Source organism: Nycticebus coucang, chromosome 11, assembly GCF_027406575.1.
Source record: "Nycticebus coucang isolate mNycCou1 chromosome 11, mNycCou1.pri, whole genome shotgun sequence".
Lineage (NCBI taxonomy): Eukaryota > Metazoa > Chordata > Mammalia > Primates > Lorisidae > Nycticebus > Nycticebus coucang.
This window is the reverse complement of record NC_069790.1, coordinates 97295529-97300579: the sequence shown is the minus strand read 5'-3', so window position 1 is coordinate 97300579 and position 5051 is coordinate 97295529. Positions and strand designations below refer to the sequence as shown.

General features: G+C 41.3%; 1 pseudogene; it reads right to left on the bottom strand.

The window, feature by feature from the left end:
- Positions 1-1098: 1098 nt before the first annotated feature.
- On the bottom strand, positions 1099-1873 carry LOC128598372 (BAG family molecular chaperone regulator 3-like; annotated as a pseudogene).
- Between the last annotated feature and the right edge of the window lie 3178 nt (positions 1874-5051).

Here is a 5051-nt window from a genome sequence, read left to right as displayed (position 1 = left end):
CACCTTAAACATTAGCGTAGGCCCAGGAGATGTTAGCCTCCATAAAAATACATTTGCTAATAGAAATCAAGGATGCTGTTGGAAGCCTGTGTATGATCCTTTGCTTTCTTTGGAAATGAAGATAATGCTAATCACTTCTGTCTTCCCTGAACTGAGTTCTTTCAACCTAATATGCTGACTTAGCACAAATAAGGCTAATGAGCTGAGGGCAAGATTTTGATATTACAAAGGATCTACCTATCAAATAAACTGCTTGGGGAAATGCATCAACTTGAAATTATCTGGGGTTATCTGTGGATTCAAGCTCTATCTATATTCCTGTAACCTGTGGTTGATAAATTCTTGTGTTCCACAAATATTTATTGAGCACCCATTATATGCTTGGACTCAGGTATGTGGAATCCTAGGAACATAGCGGTGAATGAAACAGACATGGTCTTTTTAAGGCCTTCTGTTTACTTTTAAAGATGGGCATTCAATGAATAATTACACAAACCTTTTGTTACAAGTTTCTTAAGTGATATAGTAGATGAAAAGAGAATGTTTTGAGCATTTTTCTTAAGTTAAAGTATTACTTCATTTTCCTTTTTCTAAATGTAGCATTAAAATCATCCAACATACAGATATTCCTATGGCTCCTTATACATTGTACTCTAAAGTTAGGTATCCTAATTCTGAGACGAAGGAAATCATGTCATTAAATGGCAACATTTCTGAAAAGTAAGTTTCATATTCATGTGATGGGAAATCAACTCCCCATCTACCCCATCCAAAAACTCCTCCAGTCCAGAGATAAAGGAAGATAGCTCACACCCACGGCTAACATGGAGTGCTCATGCGAAGAGGGCTCCAAAACAACAGCGATGGGGTTTAACTTCTTAAACAAGCAAATTCTTTATTTGTACAGAATAATACGGAAGAAAAGCATCATTTTCCTTTTAGCCCTTTTATTAGTGTTTTGACTCCACCCAAGTTACTATGTACCAAGCTACAAATAATAGAAACCAACCAACTTAACGTCCCTGAAATGCATGCAACTGACTCCCTAAAGCACACATCAGTTCTAAGCCTCTGACTCTGATTGGCACTGGGCAGAGACTATGGTGCTGCTGGCTCACCGGCTGTGTCTGTCATGATGTTGGAGTTTGAAGTTGCTGCTGCTTTGGCTTCTGGCTGTGGGGTTTCCATCTGGGCACCTTCTCCATTCCCAGCACTTTTCTCCCTCTTGTCTGCTGCCATCTCTATGATTGCCTGTAGTGGCTGATCGGTTTCAAGGTTGCTGGCCTGGAGTTCATAAATCTGAACTTGACCTGGGACATCAATTGCTTTCTGTTCAAGTTTTTCCAAGATGGTCTGAACCTTCCTGACACCATCTCTCCTGGCTTGATGCACATCAGCTCGTCCTTCAGGATCCACAGAATCCAGGGCCAGCAGCTCTTTGGTCAGATACTCTTTGATCGTCAGGTCTTTTTGTCAGTCTTCTTGCCTCCAAAGTTGTCTGCCGCCTGCTCTAGCCCTTGCACCTTCTCCGGGATGGCTTCTACTTTCAGCACACCTGCATGTTTTGGAAGGGCCTCAGCTTCTGCTGGTTTTGAGGGTGTAGCTTCTGCAGGGGCAGGGCTGGGGCCTGCCCTCTCTTCTGCAACCACATTCTTGGGGGAAGAGGGGACAGCAGAAGGGCCAGGACTAAGAGGAGCACAAGCCACTGGAACAGAAGGAAGCTTGACTTCCAACTTCTCAGCGGGAGGTGGGGGCTTCTGGGAAGCATGTTTGGATTCTGGCTCCTATGGATCACTTGAATCGGGATGTGTCGAGGATGGAGATTTGGTCCAGCTGGGTCTGGTTTGTTTTCAGGTTGTTTTAGTGTCTTCATGCAATAGAAGCTATTTCAGGTGGCTAGAGAGATAGAAGAAGGGCCCCCTCTGTATTTTTCCAGGATAGCATGCATACCATATGCCCCTTACTAGCAGTGTCTAGAGAAATGTGCAGACATTGCATCTCTTTTATTTATATGTATCCGATTTATTATTCTGTGACCTAAGAAATCAGGCATTCGCTAGGAAGACCTACGAAATTCAACACATGAGCATCTTTGTCAATACATACAACTCAGATGACCTGGCTGCTCTCACCCAACCAACGATACCAGAAATAGTCCAACTCATCACAGATCACACCAAGACAGATCCAGTCTTTACCCCAACTTCCAGTCACGAGACACACAAATGAGCCATTCTTCGCAACTCTTCCCAGACATTCCAGTTGCTGAGGAGGCAGTCTAGTGGGGAGTCCCCTGCGATGCTCCCCTGTACCATCTTGAACTGACATTTTGACAGACATTGGGGTAGGGAAGCCCCCAAACCTAACTGAGAACTGCTATGTTTCCACCTTCCCTCCCCCCTCTCAGTTAGCAAAGTAATAATGGTCAAACCCAGCCAAGTCAGAATTAGTGCGGTTGGAAAACAAACACAGAGGCTTGCCCAGGAAAGATCCAACACAGTGACAGAAATGTCGCAAAATCCAGAGGACACCTTTTTCAGTTAGGGGGTAGGGCAGCTGGGAACCACCAGAGAAAGAGTGAGCCAAACTCAACCAGAAAAGTTGTGGAATCCACAGAGGCTTGTAATTTACCTTCCACTTGGGGTTATCTGTAGGCTCAAGCTCTATATTCTTATAACCCGTGGTTGATAAATCCGCATGGGTAGGGAAGGGAGGAGAGAGACAGAGGTCCTGCCACTTTAGGGATTGAACACACTGAAGTGGGGAATCAGGATGCCATAAAGACAAGGCTGCCAAGCCTCCTTCCGCAAACAGAAAAAGGTGGACTGTTTTGAGAGTCCCCTGTACTGGAGGAACCCTCTCAGCCTTCCCTGGCTTCCCTCTGCCCAAGTCCCAGGGTCCATGCCCTCCAGGCCTGCAGGTCATTTTTGTTCCCTGTTACAGCTTTCTCAAGGGCTGCTCACAATAGTCAGGTGTCGCTATTGCATTTAAGGCCCAATTTGACTAAGACTCTTTGCAACAATCACATTGGAACCTCTGGGATATGCAGAAATTGGTGGCTTACTAACATTCCTTTTCAACTACATATTAATGTGTGTGGGGTGCTCCTTGTCCTAGACTCAACCAGAAAGAATTAGAAATCTTGAATAGACCTATATCAATCATTGAAATAGCACCATGAATATGAAATCTCCCTAAAAAGAAAAAGTCCAGGACCAGACAGCTTCATATCTGAATTCTATCAAACCTTTCAAGCGGAACTAGTACCTATATTATACAACATAGGTTTCTATGGTTTCAAGCATAGGTACATGCTTTCTATTCCAAAGCATAGAAAAAGAATGAATACTTCCCAACACATTCTATGAAGCAAGTATCACCCTGATACCCAAACCAGGAAAGGATCCAACAAAGAAAGAATATTATACACCGTGATCAAGTTCGTTTTATTCCAGGGTTACAGGGTTGGTTCAACATACACATATTTATAAATATAATACATCACATCAATAAAATAAAAAACAAAGACCTTTTGATTCTCTCAACTGACACAGAATAAGCCTTTGATAATATCCAGCATCCTTTCATGATCAGAATTCTTAAGAAAAAGGGCATAGAAGGGACATTTCTTAAAGTGATAGAGGCCATTTACAACAAATACACAGCTAATATCATATTGAATGGTGTAAAATTGAAAACATTTCCACTCAGATCAGGAATGAGGCAAGGATGCCCACTGTCTCCACTGCTATTTAACACAGTAATGGAAGTCTTAGCTATCCAATCAAGCAAGAGAAGGTGATCAAGCATATCCAAATAGGGTCAGAGGAGATCAAACTCTCACTCTTCGCTGATGACATGATCTCTATACCTGGAAAATCCCAGGGACTCAACTTCAAAACTCTTAGATGTGATCAAGTAATATGGCAGCATCTCAGGATACAAAATCAATACTCACAATTTAGTAGCTTTTATATACGCCAACAATAGTCAAGCTGAAACAAACAAACAAACAAAAAAATAAGAACTCTATTCCTTTTACAATATGCCAAAGAAGATGAAATATCAGGGAATTTACCTAATAAAGGAAGTGAAAGACCTCTATAATGAGAACTATGAAGCTCTGAGAAAAGAAATAGCTGAAGATGTTAACAAAAGAAAAAAAAATATCATGCTCATGGCTGGGTAGAATCAACATTGTTAAAATGTCCATACTACCCCAAGCAATCTACTGATTTAATGCAATCCCTATTAAAGCACCATTGTCATACTTTAATGAACTTGAAAAAATAGTACTTCGTTTTATATGGAATCAGAAAAAACTCAAATAGCAAACACATTACTCAGAAATAAGAACATATCAGGAGGTATCACATGACTAGACTTCAGGCTATACTGTAAATCTATAGTGATCAAAACAGCATGGTCCTGGCACAATAACAGAGCAGTAGATTTATGGAACAGAATAGAGAACCAAGAGATGAACCCAGCTGCTTATCCTCATTTGATCTTCGATAAGCTTATCGAAAATATTCAGTGGGGAAAAGACTCCCTGTTTAATAAATGGTCCTGGGTGAACTGGCTGGCAACCTGTAGAAGACTGAAACTGGACTCCCACCTTTCACCATTAACAAAAATTGATTCTCACTGCATAAACTATTTAAACTTAAGACATGAAACTATGAAAATTCTAGAGGAAAGTTCAGGGAAAACACTTGAAGAAATTGCCCTGGGAGAATATTTCAAGAGGAGGACCCCCTGGGCAATTGAAGCAACACCAAATATCCATTACTGGGATCTGATCAAAATAAAAAGCTTTTGCACAGCCAAGAGCACAGTAAGTAAAGCAAACAGACAACCTTAGAATTGGAGAAGATTTTTGCAGGTTATGCTTCAGACAAAGGTCTGATAACTAGAATCTACAGAGAACTCAAATTAATCAATAAGAAAAGAATAAATAACCCTATTTCTATGTGGGCAAGAGACTTGAACAGAAACTTCTCTGATGAAGACAGGCGCATGGCCTACAAACACATGAAAAACTGCTCATC